The 22,008-nt window shown below is 37.4% G+C and overlaps 1 long non-coding RNA gene across 1 annotated transcript in view; it reads left to right on the forward strand.

The window, feature by feature from the left end:
• The window catches only part of LOC141747403 (uncharacterized), a 152,923-nt gene extending 141,544 nt beyond the window's left edge, over positions 1-11,379 (forward strand). The window contains exon 3 of the long non-coding RNA XR_012588715.1: positions 11,322-11,379. This is a non-coding gene — a long non-coding RNA (uncharacterized LOC141747403). The remainder of the gene's footprint in view (positions 1-11,321) is intronic.
• Positions 11,380-22,008: the final 10,629 nt, after the last annotated feature.

Genomic DNA, 22,008 nt, shown 5'->3' on the forward strand with positions numbered 1-22,008 from the left:
TGGTGGCTGTTTTTCAGCAGAACTGATGACTACATTTCCAAATTGTGAAAACTTAGCACTGCTGGTGTGGCTGGACCTTCATTTTTTTCTCACGTGCTCAGTGCCAAAAACGCTCACAGTTTAAGTTGTTGCTATTTTAGAAGAGCTCATTTTATTATTATAGTTGTTGGCTTTTAAAGACTACATGCCTTACTTGCTGGGTATATGTAGTCATACTTGTTTTTACTTGGCACGTAGGGGAAATGTCATACCATTTTCTGAAACTTTTTGAAATATTTAACAAACATTTCTGTTTATAGTTTATTCTTAATTCTCAGAACATCTCTAATTTATATTTTAGTATTCAAAGAGAGAATTGCGGAGAAGTGAGAGTAATAGTAATAGTTACCAAGATTTATTTTGGTTTATTCTATCTTAATCAGCTTTAGCATAATACTTATTTACTTTTTTTTTAATTACATAGATAAGTATTGAAATTTTATTTTTTATTCTTTAGATTGCTATTAACATACTGATATGTATTCCTATACCAGAAATTGACCCTACCTCGTTTTTATTATGTAAACATTGAGTGATTTTACTTACAGATGTATGACATTTTCTCTGTCCCTGAAAGTCTTCAACCCTTGTAAAAGATCTTGCTATAGCTCATGAAAGACTATTAAGTATAACACACATGTTATGTGTGGAAACAGCTTATGGAATTATGTGTGGTTTTTTTTTAAAAAAAAAGTGAATAGTGGTAATGGTCCACTATATTCTTTACACCAATAATGCCTTTAGCGATTGGAAGATGTGGAATGTAAAAATATTATCCAGGAAAGCAGAAAGACAATACAGTTGTATAGGAAAGAGAATAAATCAGTTTTGATGGAACTGTTTTCAGTTAGAAAATGCATTTTAACAGTGAGTCAGTATTTTTATTTCACATTTATGTCATCATTTCATTTTTACTTGTATTACATTCATATTTCAAATATAACTTCTCCTGTTGCTAAAAATTTCATTTCAATAATGTGTTAAAATACATTGTATCAAAATTTCCTTCCCGAGCAAAATTCTAAAATCCTGGCTTATCAAACTTTGTCTTCAGTATGAATAAAAATGAAGGGTCAGACTTCACGTAAGAGAGAAAACTCTTCTCCCTCTTTCTAAAAATGGAAATAGGGAAAAAAAATCTTTCTTTCAAATGATTTTTCTCTAATTGGAGATGTAAGTATCCTTTAGACCTACGTAAGTTAATATATTTTTAGATGCAGATGAAATAATTTTAAAATGTTCAGTGGCCCTTAATCTTTTCAGATTTCTTTTCTTAACAAGATGAGTATATTGGGAAATATTCATATGTTCTGATTCTGTATACTCTGTGTTTGTATCTAAGGCTATAGAGAAGTATAACTTGAAGAGATACGAAATATAATTTGAAATTTTAAACGCATCTAATCTATCAGACATAGGCTGACAAAGACCAGGCTTTTTTAATAAAGCTTGGGGGGGGAAACCACAGCTTTTGGGGATGGAAACCACAAAGGAACCTGAACAGGTAGATAGATTCCTAAACTTGTGACTGTAGGTGTAGAACAGATTCCAGGTAGAGAACGATATGGCTTGCAGTAAGGTCCTTGCTGTTTGTTTGGTTTGGGGTTTTTTTATGAAGTTGTTTTTTGGGTCAGAAGCTATATCTATGTTCACATTCCCCAGAATTATGTCTCAACATTGTAGTTGGTTTCAGTGATTCAGCAGTGATGACAATGAGCGGTATGAAAGATGGACAAGGAGTATTTGGTTTCCCTTCACTCTTATTACTAGAAAACACCATTTGTGACCTCAAATGCCTGCATCCTCTGTGTGGCTCTGAAGAGAGAATGTGCTGTAGTTACCTTTGCACCTATAAAAAATCATTTCAGACATCATCTTTGCTTTGTTACTGTGGCTTGTTCCCAGAATGGTCTATTTGAGCTCAGTCCTCAAGTGCTGAACATTATATTGTTTGTATTTTATTCTGGAACTGGATTGAAAAATAGTAATTATGTTGGAACTTCTCCACATTCTTTTCAGTACATCAGAAAACTATAACAACAAAAATGCATGCAGATCCTGCGAACAGTAACATTTCTAAGTTTCTTTTCTTTTAGCATCAATATTTCAGTTGATCAAACAGATTCGAAGTTAATTGTTCCTTCCGGTCAGTAGACACAATTAATCCCTCTCAGAGCTATCGCTTCCACTATCTGCTTCTTAGAACACTACCTTTGAAACTGAATGTAACCTTCACAAATAAGAGTATTAGAAACTTCTTGTCTTTAACTGAAGTTAAACTTTTTCTGTGAACCAGTTGAGTTTTACTTTTAGTTTGATGAGACATTTAAGTTACATCTAGATGTGGAGTTGATTCTTCTATGCCAGGAGGAGTACTTAGAATTTTAAGATCTCAGAGGTTATAATAGCCCCGTTGTTCCACCACTTCAGTGGAGGCTCTAAAATCAGTGGTAATTTAGTCAGAGAAATATTCCCCTGTGAGAAGCAGTCATTTTTTTCCTAGCACTGAACAAAGAACTTCATTAGAACATGGAAAATGGCATCGCATCAAGTCTGCTCCTTTCTTGTTAAACTTCTTCCTAAGAGAGATTTCTCCCAAAGCTTTCATCCTTCTCTCCCATGGAGTTGCCTGCACAGTCAAGAAGGACCTTGTGAGGTTAGTGACCTTAGTGTGAGTCCAGATGCAGTACAAAGCTGATCAGTCAGCTTATCTAAGGTATCAGTCTCACAGTTGCATCTCATTGCTTTAATATAAAGACCTTGCCGTAATCTAGAGCTGAAGTGGCTGGGCAAATGCTTGGGAGGACAAACCATGGTGATTGGTGTGATGGCTTCTAGAGGCTGCAGACTTTGAGTAATTAGCGACAAACAAGGGGAGCATGGGCTTCCTGTACATTTCCTGAAGGTTGAGTTTATATGTATACAAGTTTTCCTCTTAATGACAAGGGGTTGAGGAGAAGGTGTTCAGCAGTGCTGTAGTATCTTTTGCCCAGGCGTATAGTGAGTACCTTCCAAATGGATGTAAATGATCTGTTCTTTCCTTTGATGTGACTTCACTGAACACAAAGCTCAGATAAAAGGCTCTCTATAGTTTATTATAAAATTACTAGCCAAAATTAGAAACCCTCAGGACAAAATCAGATCCGTCAAAATTTGCCAAGTGTGTTTAACTGTTCCTGTCTCCCTGTACAATAGTGTAAGCTGCAAACAAATCTAGGGCCTTCCTTCTCTTACTTGACAAAAGTGATGCTCTCAGAATCATACGACTGCAGGACAACAGGATTACATCTTCTGGTTGGTTGCCTCTATGTAGACACAAAGCGTTCTCCTTTTTGCTACATTCCAATTTCATTCCTTGTGCCTTCTCTCTGACCTTCACATCTACTTCAGTGAACTATTTCAGGTCAGTACAGAGTTTGCCAGCTGGTGTTATCAATGGAAAGGTTGTTAAAAATAGTTTCAGAGGGGATTTTTTTGTGGTAAAGGTTCATTCATGGTTACAGAAGGTGGTATTTGGTGAAACAGGGCAGAGAAATCCTTAGCATGTCTAGACAACCAAAAAATTTCCTAAAGGAAAGAGGAAGAAAATAGACCACTGATTTTTCAATACTAAATTTAGTATCAAACAAGAAGTCTTTTCCTCCCCAAGTTAAAATATGATCATTGACTTGCATTTATTTAATTTAACTTGTCTTCACATGGTGAATGTAATCGAGCTTTCTGAAAAATGCTTTATCGTTAACCAACAACATTTAGCAAATAGGCAGTATTGTGTGGAATATCAAATGCAGAAACATGTTTTCCCACTTGGAAGCTCGTGCACATATCCCACCATTATGAATGGTAGTTACATGCTCAAGGCATGTGGGAAGTAGCAGATGAGATGCCTATTAATCTTCATGATCATCATGCAGGTTCAAGTCATACTACTGGGTATATATTGGAAGCGTGTGTGTCTTGAGGTAGCTGTGCACCAAGACAAGGGCCCGTATTTCTGATATATGAATGATGAAAACATACTGTAATTAGTAGAAAGTGTTATGAAATAAAACAAAAAATGCAGTCCTTTTGTTCTTCAGAAATAGTAATTACTGGAATGCAATCCTGGGACTTGTTTTTTATTTTTTCTGATTGTCACTCTATTTAGAATAAGGAACAAAAATGTTTGACCTACTTAGCTCCCTTAGCTTATCGGGTTGCACCACCATTAATAGGGAAGTTAAATTTGAGAGAGAATAATGGAATTACTCAGCCACTCACAAGGCTGTTTGTCATAGTGGTTGCAAGGTTTTATGATGTATTTTATTAGAATTAGAGTTTATATGCAATCTGACAAAGTATAAAAAGTGAGAACACAAACATTTGTCTAAATATGTTTCATGATACTCCTGTGCAATGTAAACACATCATATGGCCATGCTTTTAATTGAAGTGATTGAGCTAATTCCCCAATCCTATGTATCCTTGCTCACTTAAAAATGCATCTGTCATTTTCATCTCACTATGAAATCCATGATTCCCAAGAATGTTTCTGTCCTGCAAGCATAGTCCATATGTGTTGAGTGGTTAAGGAACAACATGTGGTAGGATGCATGATGTTTCAATTAAGTAATGTGAGCATATTAATTATCAACGAGAAAAGTCTAAACTCTGGAGTGTGTGTCTGCTAGCATTTCATCTTGTTTTCTTTTTTTTCCCCATCATTTTTCTTAGCATTTAATTGATTCTTGCATTTTCTTTTAATAAGAGACTTCCTGAAATTTGATTGCGGCAAATCAATTGTTTTTAATATGGAAAATATTTTTTTAATGGAATAGAAATTTTATGGTGAAAATCTAGACTCTTACTTTGTGGTTGTGGCTAAGACATTTGATTTTAATAAGGCAACTTCACAGTCATTTTTCAAATGCAGGGTTATTCCTGGTCATATTTTTAATTGCAGTGTTTCTAGTAGAAAATTTATGTAGGCTGCTTTGTTTTGTTCCTTCTTTTGGAATAGTAATATAAGAGCACATACTTGAAAGAAGTCTCTAGCCAAGAATAAGATAAAGCTATTGTTATTTAGCTCTTTTATTATGTGATAATGGTTTTATCCATTCCAGAAAGACTCCTAAAGAAGCAGTGACCTATCCGAATGGGTCTGTTTCTGGTGATATTTGGGGCCTCTCTGAGATACAAGAAAATATAAAAAAACTTCTTTTTAGACCTCTGTTCATTCCATGAGCTGTTGTAGAGGGCTGCCCGGTTCTGCAATGTCAGTGGCTGCTTTATAGGCTCAGTCCCAAAGGGAGAAGGCAGGGAGCTGTTTCAGTCCCAGAAGGATAGCTGTTGGATGAGGATCAGGCTAACAACCTAAACTAGTTTTACTGAACCAAGAAAGTGGGGAAGCAGACTCTAAGAGATAGAGATGACGACTATATGGAGTGATAGATAACAAGATAGGAAAAATACTAACTCAAAAAGACCGGTGTTTCTTATGACCTGAGAGCTTAACTGACCATGTACAGAGAAATGTAATGCCAGGGCTTCCTGGCTGTGCAATTGGATCATGCCAATGGCCACATGTGCTGCAGCACTGGGAGGAGTTTTACTATACAGGTGTGGGACATCTTGACTCCTGTGAAGCTGCACGGCAAAAATATTACTCATTTGTCATATACATATCTCTGGAAAATTTTCAGTTTACACTATATTTGGTATGGGAATTGCCCAAGAAATAACACTGAGGCATGTCTGTGTATGCACAGGCACAGGATCTAGCTCCAGGGTCTTAATAGGGCTCTACATCCAACAACCGTCCTAAAAGCACATGGGAATCTTCTTTCCTTCAGTGGCTGCAGAAATAACCTACTCTCACCATCCTGCCTCCCAGAATTGAAGCCTCTGTATGTTCACACTACAGTTCACATCCTCCTGCTTCTTTGCCTGCCTGTTTTTGACTTCTACATGGCCAAGGTATCAATGTGACATCTGACGTTTCCAGTCAAGCAACAGCTCTGTGGATAAGAGCCCTCCCTAAAGCAGCACCTCTGACAACCAGCCCCAGCAGCTCTGGCACGGCGACAAGAGGTCTGGCAAGCCTGAGCCCACACACCTTCCCTCTCCCTTACGGTGGAGGTAAAACCTCTCTGTGTACCAGATCATGCTTTTTCTGGTTTCATTCTTACACCTGCTGATATTTTTATTAGCTTGATGGATTCTTTATATGAGTTTATCTGAAGCTTCAGTCTTTATATAATTTTGCAGTAAAAAACAGGTCATTGACTCTGATTGCAGAGGGATAAAAAAGATTGTTACTGAGGCTACGCGTTATCTTTTTATTCAGTTTGTGACTTAAAAAGATATTGGCTCTTAAAAAAAACAGCTTTAATTTTGACTGAAAAAAAGAAGGATTGGTGTGGCAAAGCTCACCTTTGTCTTCTAAATTTGAGGTGGGAAAGTCCCTTCATTGCTTTGACTGTTTTTGGAGAATCTTGATACTTTTATTTAAGTCCATGGCTGACTACACAAGGACACAGAACAGAAGAAGGGATAGCTTTCACTAGTTTATCTGCTGGTGGTTTGGGTGTATGGTTGCTTATACTGCAGTGAAACATGTCTTGCCTCAAGACAGTTCAAGTTCAGGCTTGGAAGCGACACAGGTTTTTAACAGATAATCACATTTCTAAACCTCCTGCAGAAAACTGTTGGAAATTTTACATGGGTAGATTCCGTGACTATTATTTATTTATATTTGTTTGGTTCAAAAATTCTCCGTCGTGGGCAAGTGAGAATGTTGGTGTTTATCAGGACAATGTTGACAATTACACAGAAAAATGGTATCTAGTGACTTTGTCTGTGCTTTGGGAATACAAATTCCTTGGATAGGCTTCTGCTCTGTTATATCCATTTTTCTTATTACATGCTGTCATCACAAAATACTGTACTGCTGCATCTTGTTCAGACATCAGAGTCCCAGGATCTTTGCGGTTTGGCCTCTGGTTTCAGAATGTTTTTACTCAAATTTGTAGCTTTGGGACTCTGTTAAAAACATATCAGCAGAATTTTACAAGAAACTCTTAACTGTCTATTATGTGATTTATTTTTTTTACCCGTAGTGAATACAGCAAATTAAATCCAAAGGTGCTGAGAATGAATGCAACAAATTAAATCCAAAGGCCCTGAAGACCTGCTAGCTAGTGCTGATGGTACAAAGCTCACCCCATTGGTATTCAAAATAAAGGAATTGTCCTGGGGTGTAATAAGGAACTACACACCGCATTTGGGGGTGGCAGATATTCAGTCGTTTGAAAGGAAAGGTGATTACTTACAGAGGAGGAAGAAGAAAAAAAAGCCAGTCTTCTAATACATTCTTGGTTTATAGAATCATAGAATGTTTTGGGTTGGGAGGAAACTTTAGAAGTCATCTAGTCCAACCCCCCTGCAATGAGCAGGGACATCTTCAGCTAGATCAGGTTGCTCAGAGCCCCGTCCAAACTGACCTTGAATGTTTCCAGGGAGGGCGCAACTGGGAAACCTGTTCCAGTGTTTCACCACCCTCATTGTAAAAAACTTCTTCCTTATATATAGGCTAAATCTACCCTCTTTTAATTTAAAGCCATTAGCCCTTTCCTATCACAACAGGCCCTGCTAAGAAGTTTGTTCTCGTCTTTCTTGTAGCCCCCCTTTAAGTACTGGAAGGCCGCAATAAGGCCCCCCTGCAGTCTTCTCCAGGCTGATCAACCCCAACTCTCTCGGCCTGTCCTCACAGGAGAGGTGTTCCATCCCCCTGATCATTTTTGTGGCCCTTCTCTGGACCTGGTCCAACAGTTCCATGTCTTTCCTGTGCTGAGGACTCCAGAGCTGGACGCAGTACTCCAGGTGGGGTCTCACCAGCGCAGAGTAGAGGGGCAGAATCACCTCCCTTGTCCTGCTGGCCACACTTCTTCTCATGCAGCCCAGGATATGGTTGGCTTTCTGGGCTGCCAGCTCAGGTCCAGCATTGCATCCACTAGTACCTGCAAGTTCTTCTTGGCAGGGCTACTCTCAATCCATTCATCTCCCAGCCTGTTAACACAGTTCATGAGGTTCACATAGGCCCACTTCTCAAGCTAGTCCAAGACTGTGTGGATGGCATCCCATCTCTCAGGCATGTCAACCGCACCACTCAGCATGGTGTCATCTGCAAACTTGCTGAGAGCGCACCTGTAGAAGCCCTTCTTGTTATTCTTTGTGCCCCTTGCCACGTTCAGCTGCCCCTCAGCCTTCCTGACCCCATCCCTGGACAACCAAGCACCATCCTTATACTGTTCCCAGGATACCTGTTCCTGCTTCCACTGCCTGTACACTTCCTTCTTGCCCTTTTTGACCAGCAGGTCTTGACTCAGCTGTGCTGGTCTCTTGCCTTAATTTCCTGATTTCTTACACCTGGGGATTGAGAGCTCTTGTGCTCTATGGAGAGTCCTTAAAGATCTGCCAGCTCTGTTCTTCTCCCTTGTCCCTGAGGACAGTTTCCCAAGGGGTCCAACTGAGTAACTCCTTGAAGAGCTGGAAGTTTGCTTTCTTGTATTCTATATATTTCCTGTTTCTATGTGTTTTATACATAATTAGTCTTAGTTACACATTGGATCTCTCTGGATGATTTGTACGATGGCTAAAAATAAGGAGCAAAAAACCCAAATAATCTGCAATTGCAGTATTTTGAAAGGATTTGAAATACTGATAGCACTGGAAAGAGGTGGCATTTCCAGAAGAAGCAGTGGTTTAATATTTCTCTTTAAAAAGCCTCTTATTGAGGATCAGCTGCAATCTAGTTTCTCCAATGGAAATATTTTAGTATAAATCATAATTATTTTCTTTGTCAGATGAATTTATTTGGGTTGCACTGAAATATATTTGTTTGGAATATCATGGTTTAGTTCTATTTGGACAATAGGAAATATTTGGGCAGCACCTTTGAATTAAAAAGGTGTTAATTTGAATGTTTTTATTATTAGATACCTCATGTATTAGATACAATAATGGCAGAGTTCATTTTTCAGACAAATAGGTAAAAAATGGGGAAAAAAAATCGCTCCCTTTCATGCTAAATCTACTTAATAATAGTTTTTTTTTCTTATTATTCTTACAGCCCCTCCAGCAAGTCAGGCTAGAATTCTGTCTGATGTGCATTTGTTTGTATTTAAGACATTAACCTGTCTAAGAAGTGAATATGATAGAGGATCGTATTTCAAAACTATGAATGTATTCCAGCTTTGTGAATCAAAAACCTTCTGACAGAGCTTTTACTTGTCAAAATAAAATATGTATTTTAACATTTCTATCTGCATACCCTGATGTATATCCTCTTCCAACCCGTATTTAAAATGTCAATTGCCTAACACAAATTGAGAACATCCATATTAAAAAAAAGACTTTGTCTGCGTGTTTGGAATTGTTATGTGGTTTTTACTTTAAAAATGCATACATTAAAAAGAGGACTTAACGGTTTTACTGCAGTGTTGGTATTAAAAATCACAAGTATTTCTTAAATATTGAAAACTTCGCTAATCCTTTTATTTTAACTGTAGCAAACTTTACTGCTCTGTTGACAAATTCATGTTTTATCAGCATTGCACTTCTCTCCTGTTTAGGCTTCTGTATGAGCACATTGTACATAAGATAAATTTAACAAGGTGACCACAGCTCATGGATAGCCACGCAACTATGTCATGATGCAGTATATTCCAAAGGCTTTATGAAACAGTATTATGCCTGCAAATTTTCTCAATTCCAGAAGACTGTTTTAACCAAATGATTGTTATTACCTTGAGTTAGTGTATTTTGGGTTCTCATGAGTCTCTTGTCTTCAACTACAGACCTTTGAGGAGATTTATCCCTTCTAGAGAAATATTCTGATGTCTCTTCTTTCAGAAACCCACAGACACGTACACAACAAACCAAGCAGAGAGGCAGAGGAGAAAGCTCGGAGCATTTTGAATTAAATACCAATGGCGTATTAGTATTCATTTCAGCCAACCTGCAAATCTCACTAATTTGGTGGAAAGAACAGTGTATACAAATTTAGCAGCAGCAGCACTGGGGAGGACCCTTTTAGATAAAGGAAAAGGTCCTTAAAACCCTAAAGCAGCTTGCCAGCACTTGAATAGAGAGGAGTCAGATCATTACTTCTCTTCATAAAACTTATCTTTTTACCAATCTGGGAGTGTATTTTCTAGTTTGTCAAAATGACAGCAGTCAGGTCAGCTCTCTGTAACATGGCAAAGCACAAAGGCATATACGGTCTTTGCTCAGAAAGCTGGCAATAGGCAGCATCAGACAGGAATTAGAGTATTCCCCTGCACAAGGGGACTGGAGTTCAGGGGGGTACCGTTAGCCAGATCAGTATCTTCTCACCCATCTAATGCTGACAGCAAGGCTGCCGCAGAGCACCTCTGAGGGCGCCGCTTGGGGAATTCACAGTTCCAATACTCCAAAGAATATTTTTTGTCAGGATAACATGTTTTGTTTATTTGCCAAAGAATATATTGGATCAAAGATCTCAGGGCTTGCCTGTCTCAATATTTTTGTCATTGATTATAAGATGTCTGTATTTTCTAGGTCACTTACATATTATGCTTATATATGAGCATGTCAAATAAATGTATTCACTAATGTATGTTTAATGTGAGTGCATCTGAACTATTATTCAAACAATGAATAGTTCTTACTCCTTAATATGTTCCACTCGACTCCGTTTGAAAATTAACATCTCTTGTTTTGATATTATCCATAATCCCAAATACTGTCAGCAGATATAATGGGTTTAAAAAAACATAACATTTACAGTTGAGCCTTATACTCTGATGCATGTTTTTCACTAATTAACCCATTTTAGTTGGTTTGTATCCCAAGATGCTCTGTATTCATCATTTATATGCTCTATTTAACTCTTTTCAGGCAGAAGACAATATGAATATATACAAGCAAGCTCCTGCATATGTTAGCCTAGTGAGTTGCTCATTGTTTGATGAATGTGCTAGCTGGAAAGTGATTATTATAACCAAATAGAAAATTCTTGTTCTCTAGTTAAAAAAAAAAAAAAAAAAAGGTACATTTTTCCAGGACATAGCATTCCTACAAGTGACAGACAGATTCTATATGACATAGAAAATTCATGCTGAATTTTTCATTTTTTTTAAAAAAAAGGAGGTTTTCAAAATTGTTACAGGGCTAATATTTATGATACACTGTAAAATATTGTAACACTCCTAAACAACAGACCCTGCAAAAACATTGATGTTGCCTCTATATTGTCTCCACAGAATCTCTGAGTGCATTTATATGCTTGGAAGCCTGTTTTACCAAAAATATTTGAACCTGAAACACGTGATTCATATCCCAACAAACTGATTTGGTAAGTAGATGTTATTTCTTTTGCATAATTCAGTAACATTAAATTGAAGAATTTTTACTGGAAATATGTGAAGGTTTCAAACAAAATAGGAATTTTTCCTTTCACACCTGAAGAACAGAATATTGTTGACATTCAGAACTGTAATGATTTTAGCTATGCTAACTACCTGCGGCAACCAGCGTTTGCCCTGATTCTTCATAAAGTGAATAACATTTTTAGTGCTCAAGAGGTTTGAATGCCTTGCTCTCAAGAAACCAGTCTACATGTCCTTAACGTAGATTTGAAAATCTCAGCCTACCTATGCAATAGCGCATAGTTTCACCTTGGATGAAACACATTAATGAGTATAATAAATCCCCAAACCTTTGGCTTTTATTTTTATTGTCATTTTTATCCGTGACTGTTTTTCCTGGTATGGGTTTCTTGTGACTACGTGGACAAACTACGAATTCTCTCAGTACTTAAACTTGATGCCTAGCAGTCAGATGAGTTAGAAAAGAGGCAAGGGAAGAGTCCATGGCACTTATGGAAACCATGGACTTGTATGCTATAATTTTTTGAAAAATACATTTTAAAAATCCAAAGTCATGCAAAAGTAAACTCCATTCAGTAATGCGACATAAATATCTGTACCATCCGCTTTGAATATAAAACACACGCTGGCTTTTTTTGGTGTTCAGTACCATGAGATGTTACATAGTGCTTATGGTGGGTACCACATTGATTTTTAGCATGATGGACATTTCCTGAAGTTGCTGTTATTAAATTTGGTGATGATACATATGCACGATGATTGATTTGAGTATTGAGAAGTTTTAAATGGAGGAGAATTAATTCAAGTGGAATATTGAAGTTTGGTTTGTGATTTTCTTTTTGAACTATGGACTGGTTTAGGCGGTGTGCAAAACTATGCTCATTCCTTTTTCCTTACACTGTATGAAGTGAAAATATTATTGTTATGTAGATTATAGCACTGAAAATGAGAATTATAATTAGATTTGTTTCCATCAAAGCCTATCCTAAAGCTCCTCTTAGAAACAGCTAGACAGATTTACTTTACTAAAAGGGCAGCACAAGAAATAAATCAAGTAAAATATGATTCAATGCCTATAAGCAGATGAGGGAGAATCATAAAGCACCTTTATTCAAAAATATTTATTGAAAATGGATATTTAGAAGGAAGAACCCTGTGGCTGGAACAGAAATGAAAATAATTCCCAAAGCAAGCATAGACATGAAACTTCAAAAGAGAGAAACTTTGGCTAGAAAAGGGAGCAAGAAGAGTTTCTGTTTGGAGCAAGTAATTATCTTTTAGGATTTTATCCCACATTGTATGAATGCGCTGGTACCCAGTTTAGCTTAGAGCACAAGTCCTTCATTCATTACTAAACTTTCTGTTTCCGTACATGAATTACATGTTCTGAGACAGCATCATGCAGTAAGAGTGTTTTTAATATATTGTTTTACAATTTCACATTAATTTCCTGAATTTAGTAATCATTAATGAATTAATATCTATGTCTTTTTATTTTAAAGGGAGTTTATCTCTCTCATATTGTCAATATCAGATTAATTTGCAGCCTGAACTTCGTGGTACAAATTCTGGAAGGATGGTAGTTCTTTGGGGGAATTCAGCTTCAAAGTAGAAATAGGTCATTTATTAAAGAAGTCACAGAAGTAGGAGAAATTCTTTCCTCCTCTGGCATTTCTCCCTTTTCCCCTTCATGCATTCTGTATTACCAATGTACATTTTTTTCCCAACACCCAGTTTTTGCCCATGTGTTACAATGCATTCATCTTGCAGAGATTTGTTACATACTCAAGTTTTATTGTAATTGATAGTTCAGGGTAAGGCTGTCCCTTGAGTTTTGCATTTTATTTTCAGTTGAAATGTTTACTACCTTGTTCTGGTAATCTCTGCCAGTAAGAACAGTATGAAAAAAAGGAGGGGTGGTGTCCTCATTTCAGAAACACTGCAAGGATACCAAAGATGAGAAGGACAGACACTGGAGTAAGAATTACTCAGAGCTGATTTGTGAGCAAATGCAAAAGCTGCCTTCCTTCCTGGGTAATATTAGCCATTAAATGTGGGAAAGTCAAGTCTTCCATTTGCCTGGGAGAACTCAAAGGGATTTATAAAGAGAAGCATGATTCCTAAATGAGATTCATCATACAGATCAATAGCTTGGGTGAATTTCGACTGTTTAAAGCTCAGCACAGCATTTCAGGATGTATGACCCCAAATAAGGATTTAACAGCTTAGCATTTAGTAGCATTCAAGTTTCAAACTTTGGGCTTTGTACAGAGCTAATTATACATTGCACTGTTCTACAACTTGCATCATTTTTGATACGTTTTAACTGATCTAAAAGGGGAAATACATTGTACTCGGACAGATCAAATCATTTTGCCTGGGCAGGCATCCTCTCGGCCTTACTTTTGAGAGTTGCAATTAGCAAGGTACGGTGAGTACAAGGGTAATGGCAGACAGCTGAAAGGGACTGGCTGTTCCCAGGTGCTCCGGGAGGTTTCCTTCCCTGGCCTCACTGTGCGTGAGAGACTTGAGCCTTATGTAAAACTTATGCAAGGACTTTGACTCGTCTGTGTTCACTGAAAGTCACGGGAGAAGGCTGCAGGTATTCCTCTGCTTTTTTGATTTTTTTATTCAAAATATTTAGAGCCTAACAACTGAGTTCCAGAGAAGCAGCAACTGCTGAGAACATCCTTATTTCACAGGGAGCATTCAACATCTTTAAGAACTGACGCTTTCCTGGATGGATTTGGCATTGTCAGCTTGCTTTCACTGTTATTTTCTGACTGTTTCATCTGCATTTTTTCTCTAGTTGTCATTGGTGTCAAAAGAGAAATAAGACAACTGATTCAAAGGTCAGAGACGTTTCAGATTTGATGAGTCAGTGACAATAGAGCTTGGAGAAGTAGCCTTTGGCAAGTTTAAAAGTAGTGACAGTTTTGATGGTGAAATGGTTACAGGCAGCTGTGAAGGAGGCTTCTTTCTGCATAGAAAGATAAATAATGAACTAAAACTTCTATTGATCATCTATGCAAGAGATTTAATCAGACACAAGATTGGTCCTTAGTTTTCATACCCTGAAAAGTGATGAAGGGTTGAATATTACAGTTGCATCTATGAATGAGTCATGCTCGCCAGCAGGTGCTAGGAAGCAGGTCCCCTGGGATTGAATCTCACACCTTATATGATACAAAAGGATAGAACCTTTCCTGAATGTATCCCTTGTCTTGCCCAAATACATCCCTAGTGCCGAGCGGTCCTGCACAATCAGGAGACAGCCTGCTACTTATGTGGCACCAGTAATGTTTTGGGGTTTTTCCTGAAGCAAGGAAGAAACCAGAGAATAACAGTGAAATATAAACCCATGTTAATAAGGACTTGCAATTTAAATGATGAGACCACTATTAATTGTTTTCCTCCTCAAACTGAAGTTACATCTTAAAATGAAAGTAACGAGCTGCATTGAGTCACACAACAAAGTTTCCTACGTTATGGGTCCTCAGCTGGCAAAACTATGTGCACTGCTCCACACCCTGGCCTCTCCATTCATCATTTAATCACTGGAAAAGCTAGAGGAGGAATCAACATAAAAATGTGTTTCTTACAGGGGAAACCACTGACTCTGTTATCTGCTTTAATTTGCAATAGAATTTTACCAAAAACGTCCACATCAAATGTCTTTCCTGTTGACTCAAATGCAGAGTCTAAACCAGAGAGGGAATCTTTGATAATATTAATAAAAACTTTCTTGCTTTATGCTTGCTTTTGATTCTTGCCTAGAGTAGGAAACTGGTGTGGAAAAAGTAGGTCACTGAAATAATTGCTGTACTGAAAATAATATAGCCTGACAGTTCTGGGGTTGAGCTACTGTATGTCCATTGGACTGTAGCAGGTTTGGAGTTTGTGTATTAACATAAAGATAGAAGTCTCTAGTATTTAACAGTAGTTGTGTATTTGTGCCTAATCTCCTTTAAGAGGTGCTTTCTTGTCAGCTAGATGAGATTTATTTTCATTTTCTAAGCTGCCTGCCGACTATATTTAAAACAAAAACATAATTTATAATTGTTCTTGCAAGTACTACATTTTTATTATTTTACCAGACTCTGTGTACGTATTTTCTTTTCGATCTTCTCTGTTCCTGTTGTCCAGCTTTGTCCAGTTATTTAGCACTTAATTCCTCTAATTTTTGCACAAACTTTTAAGATAGGTCTCTTCTTTTAGTAATATTGCAATTCACTTATATAACAGCTGTTTACATTGAATAAAAAAAAAAAGACAAAGGTGGGGGCAAAGGTGGAAAAGGGGGTCCAAAGGACAATTGAAGGTCAGATTGGAAAGTCTTTATGTTGCGTTGAGTCCCAACTGTTGCCTTATCTTATATACATGGTGTATCATGGGAGGAAGATTTGACTGTGTGAAATATTTCTTCCTGCATTTTGTGATCTCGTGTCAAATATCTGCCACATAAAAAAAAAAAAAATCATAACTCAAAGGAATGTTTTAAACCTACTAGTAAATATACTCCTTTCTAAATCATTTACATAGAGCAAAGCAAAGGTAAGAATAAGGTTATGCCTTCCAGTAAAGATACATAAATCAACAGGAGAGAAAGTCTCTACAAAACACAGGAATGAGCTCCAAATCATAGCTTTTACTGAAGACAATATTAGAAAAATAAAACATGATTGTAGCTTTAGAGACAATACTATTGCTTCTTATGTTTCACAATTCTATTTTTAGACAGCCAAAAGCTCTAGTGTGTTAAAACGCCAATCCTCATGAATTATACATTTGTTCTTTTTCATTTGGCTACAGCGCCTTTGTCATATGAGTCCTCGAGATACTGAAGACGTATGTATGGTATGTCGAGATTTTTGTTGGCAGTATGCACAGTTGTCTCTTCATGCTTTTTGACTTGTTTTGTATATTTATATGTTGACTAGATTATACACTTTCTTTGTGACAGTTATTTTACTTTTTTTTTTTAATTCTGGTATTTTCAGAGAGATCTAGTGCATTGCTTCTGCCTATACTTTTTTAAAAATTAGGAGTTTTGAAAGGTGGATATAAAATTTAAAAAAATATTCCCTTCAATTTTTAAGGAATAGTAAGACCAATGTGTTCTTCACTTAGCCTCCTGGATGCCCTTACACCTTATGGAGAGATGAGAGACTGCTCAGGTTATTGACACTGTTGGACTAAACATTCTGGGCACCTCTTGACCAGACCACATTGTAAAATATTTTAGGCAACCATCTTAACTCTCGCTTTCATGACCGAGAATACAGCCTGCTTATGCCAGTTGGGAAGAATTCATTTTTCACTTGGTGTTTTATTTTTGAGATTGTATTACTGAAGTTGTACATAATTTTCATGGTATGAAGATGTATACTGTAACCTTCAGCTGTCCATTAGCAAGCCAGTAATTTCCTCTGCCTGTCACAAAACCCCCTCCCAACTGTCCTGCATGCTAATGACACGTTTGGTATATTTAAAAAAAAAAAAAAAAAAAGGCAGAGCAAAGTAACCTCCAAAACTGCATATGTAATCTATTTCTCATTATGGTGTTATTTAATTGTTGGCATAATTCAGCTTGAAAAGATAGCTTTGCAGTGGGTAGAGACATAATCTAGGCAATGGGCTCCATTTTGCGTTTTACCAGGGATGACTTGTGTCACATTCGGTCAGTAATTTGGTTTCTCTGTCTTCTCCATTCTGTAAGATGAGCATGAATGCCCTATTTCACTAAAATATTCTGAAGGTAAATAGATCATCTTTTGTGAAGCATTCAGGCACCCTCCTCATAGAAGTCAGATAAGAATCTGTAAGAGATCAATGAGTTGCAGAAAACAAGGCATTTTCTGCCAATGAGAGGACAAATGAATATAGCGGTTTCTTGTTTTCACAAGAACGTTTACTTTAGCCTTGAAGGAAAGGCACCATCTTACTTAAAGTGCTTCCCCTGACCTCTGCTTCCTTTTCTCCTTAGCTATTTCTATCAGCTCAGATGCCAAAGATTCCTTTTCACAGTCCTTCACAGTCACTTGTCATCTGTAACCCTGAATATTTTGCCTCTGCCTTTCTATGCCCTGGAAAAGCTACACATTAAAAAAAAAAAAAAAAAAAAGGTAGTCTTTCTGCTTTCCAAAAGCTCAGTTCATTCTCAGAAGTTCTGCTCTCTCAAGTTAAAAGACGTGAAACTCCTCTTAGACTGGGGTTTTTCTAGTTTGTGTTTCTGTTTTTTCTTTCATTTTGTTTGTGTGTGTGTTTTGTTGTTAGTAGTTTGGTTTTGGGTTGGTTTTTTTTTTTTGGTCATTGGTTTTTGTTTTTAAATTAATAGGCAAAATAATACTTCAACATCTTATATTAGCTGCAGCATCTAACTTTATGGCTCACCACCCTAAACATTTCCAGATCCAAATCTATAGAACTTATCCAAAATGAACACCTACTGAAATTAATTCTTACCTTGATCAAAACTGCAGTCTCTGGGTTTATGTATTTTAAATGTTAAATTCTTTACCATGATATTCTGTGGTATGACGTGAGTTTAAACCATGGGAGTTTGTATGATTGTGAGTATGAGTAATATTCAACAAAGCGAGCTAATACAAGTTAACAGTCTCATAGCTGTTGGAGGCATTTTACCCACGTTACAGTACTTCTGGTTTTCTTCTGTCAAAATACCTCTCTCTGATTCATGGAAATTATGAACGCTCAGGAGTTTTAAATTACTGCTATTTTGACACATTTGTCTTTGCTTCCTTCTTTTTAATTCTGTAGCTATTTTAAATATCTAGTCTGTCTTTTTTTTTTTCTGAACCATACTTTTGTTTGTGCACATATTCGCCATATTGCTGAAATCTGGAGTAGAATTGCTTTAGATCTCGCATGAGCTTTAGAAGGAAAACCAGCGGAAGCAGAGGGTGGCCGTTTCCCTGCTGCCCAGGGGCAGAGAGGGGGGCTAGCCAGGGGGCTGCGGGTTGCCCCTCTGCTCCAGGGCAGAGAACTCATGGGTGTGTGGGTCACAGGAACAGCAGATGCTGTATTCCTCTTCCTGGCCCTAAGGCCCATGGGGGCTGCACCACAACCTGAGCTTGATATGCAAAATGAAGCATAATATTGCCAAGTACAGGTGTTACCTGCATGTGAACACCAGTACAGGGTGTACCGTGGAGCCTGTGGGATGTGGGAGAAGGACCCTCCATCTTCCTCAGCCTCAGGGATCTCTAAAGATTGCTAAAATTATATTACTGCTACTAATATTAGAAAGAAACTTTATACAACTTTTATACAGTACAAATGACTCAAGAAGATGGATAGAAGTTCTTACAGCTTCTTACTTTACTGAAAAATTTAAAATTATATATAACATTAGGAAACTATGATCTTGATCTATCTTTATTTTCTTTGTATTAAAATATGCTCAGTTACTCATAGCGGTTTTTAAATGACAGAAGTTCTGTGGTTAAAAAGGCGATAACAGGGCAAAGTATAATGGTATTTTAGAACGTACTTGTGGCAAATACTGGTAGGACATAGCTGGCCTAAATATAGGAACTAATGTAGGAATTTTACATCCTGTATGTCATTGATGTTATTGCACTGCAAAGATTTCATAAAAATAAATCACAATTTTACCTCTTTCAAATCATCAGCAGTTTGTGTTTAAACTACATAGTTCAAGTTTTGACTTCTTGTTTTGAGTTTTAAAACAATGTTATCTTTATTCACTTTTTCAGATGTGCTCACACAGCAGAATTTCCCTTAAATTGAGATTTTGAGTGATGATAACTATTGTGAACAAGTACCAGAGCTCAATCTTTACTTGATATACTATGCACGTCCTTCTGTGTATGGCCTAAAATAAGGAGGAAAGGGAAAAAAAAAAAAAGTACAAAAGTAAGATGAATATGTCATTTTTCTTACATTGGGAAACTGACCTGCAAAGCCTCCCAACATGTAGCAGGATTATGCTACTATAAAGCTAAAGTTTTTTCTTTCTCGTGTATGTTATTTTGAAATATTTAAAGCATAGAACTCAAAAAGCTAATTGAAAAAGATCAGTCAGTGTATAGTATTTTGTCAGTAATTTGGACGGCTAGATGGTATGTGGATAGTGCTAAGATAATTAAATAAAAGAACTAGACAATATTTCTGTAAAGTAGAAGACAGGAGCTTTGGAGTCAGAAAAATAACAAATGGTACCGTATACTACTGACTGCTTTTTATCTCAGTGCCTATGATTTTGTTTTCTTCCAAATCCTAAAACTTGACACAATGATTAACTCTGTTAGTATTTATAGGATTTTTTTCAGCTAAAAGAGAAAACGCTATATCTCTTTTCCATCACAAATCTGTGGAAGTAGAGGGACACATGGCTTTCACAGCAATGCTCAAGCAGCAGTATCAGAAAACTCTTTCCAAAAAACAAACTGTCCCCCAGGGCTCATCACTAAATTTGTCTGACGTTGGCTGGTCTGTTTGCACCATTACTGTGGCAGAGCAAGGATCAGCACGACAGCAGGGAGAAACCTGTCATTCCAAAATGGAGTCGAAAGGGTAGCGAAGGTGAGGCCGTGTGGAGGGAGGTGAGCGGGACGCCTGCTCTCCGAGATGCCGCAATGCGGGGGAGTGAAGCTAATCCTTCCTGATGCGGTGGCTGGGCGCTGAGGGAAGCCGTGGCCTCTCGGAAAGGGGAAAAAGGACTGCCCTCCCCCACAATGGTATATGTGTGAAGCTGTCTGAAAACAGCTCTGAAGAAGAAAAGAAAAACTGAGGGTTCCATTCACCCCTTCAGTTATGTTTTTACGTACCTATATTCAAACAGTTACCTGAGAATTAGACACTTTAAGGGACAGCCGTGGTGGTGCTGGGTTTCCTACAGCTTCGTGTCAGTCCAGCTACCAGACAAACACAGAGGATCTAGCATTTTCCAAAATGATAGAGTTATCTGTACCGTGCGGGACTGAAGAGGCTGGAATAGTGAAGGAGCAGTGTGGGAAGCCATAGGTATATTAACGCCGCAGAAACAACCGCGATTTCCAGGACAGACACAAAAAAGATGTGCAATGAGTTGGCTGTAGCAGCTGAGAAAGACCGATGGTGTTACAGTGTATTGCTGCCTCTAATAAATGAAACCCAGTATAACAGCTGTTGCAAAGATCATCCTCAATAGGTCATCTTAGAGTTGTTCACAGTTTAACTTAGTAACTTATGCAGGTTTTAGTAGTTGGGTTCCTGGAGTGGATACAATACTGCATTAGTTCTCTTTAGCTCTAGAAGGCCCTTCTTGTCTTGTTTTGGTTTGTTTTGCTTGGGAAAAAAATGAAAAAAATGTCACAGAGAAATTTCAAACCACTCAATGTGGTTTGTTGACTGTCAGCTTTATAATGCAGACTGGTATTCTATTTTACTCCTAAATAAAAATACAAATGCAAAAATGAAACTAGAACACTACCCCTGTGCTGAAGATGGCATTTTAAAATTAACTTTTAAAAAAAAAACAAAAACAAACCCAAAAAGTTTGGCTTGACTTAGATCTTATTTTCATTTATCTTTACTACGGAGGGACTTAAGAACAAAATTTTTTTAGTATCATTGTAAAGAATGCAGTAAATACTGTGAAAAAGCAGATGCTCTGTAGCTTCACTAATAATTTCAGAGTACAGATCTGACCAGAGTGTCACAGCAGTTTTCCTGCATGCGCCTTACAAGGAGGAGGAGATGTGTCATACCAGCCTCTTTGGCAAGTTTGTATTCCTCTTGCCAGCATGGTAAGGAGGGAGTAAGTCCACCTTACTGACGTTCGTGGGGCATGAAGTTGAAGGAAATGTGAATCATGCCTCCATGCATTCAACCCAGAACGGTTTGCATGGTGCAAAATGAGTTTCTTTAAACCCTGCAATATGCTGGGACTGTGCAAAAAATTGCCTGTCTGTCATGACAATCAAACAATCCAAAACTGAAAAAGCAACTTGCAATTAGACTTTCAAAGTAACCCAAAAGGTTTTAGGCGCTATCTTGAAACCTTTTTGAAAGGTTTCCTAACTAAAATTTTTATTAAAAAAAAAAAAATAAAAAATTGACATCATTTAAAAGCAAAGCCATTAAGAAGTGGGTCAGTTATTTAGGTAGCATCACTTATGTGATGCCCCAAGTGCATTGAAGAAGTATTTTTTTCTCATAGAGTTTCTGGAAAAAGAAATGTACAAGTCACTGGAGAAGGCAAAGCTTTTTTTTTTTTTTTGCTAAGAAAGAACAGAAATTAGGAGGCTGATTCACAATAGAGTCTGAATATAGGTTTCTAAGACCATAGTAAATATAAAGGTGCAGGATTCATTGACAAAGATACAAGGACAAGTTCCCTCTCATTTTACAAAGATGTTATCTGTAGTGCCAGCATGATTCCTAGCTGAAAGTCAACGTTCTTTCCTTGACCAAAGATTAGATTGATGGTTGTCCTGGAATTACTGGTGCATTGCATTCTGGCACGTACTGAGAACACCAAAATTAACTAGTATTTAAGTACAGTTGAGTTGCAGAAATGCCATATTTAGAACAG

This window comes from Larus michahellis, chromosome 8, assembly GCF_964199755.1.
Source record: "Larus michahellis chromosome 8, bLarMic1.1, whole genome shotgun sequence".
Classification (NCBI taxonomy): Eukaryota; Metazoa; Chordata; class Aves; order Charadriiformes; family Laridae; genus Larus; species Larus michahellis.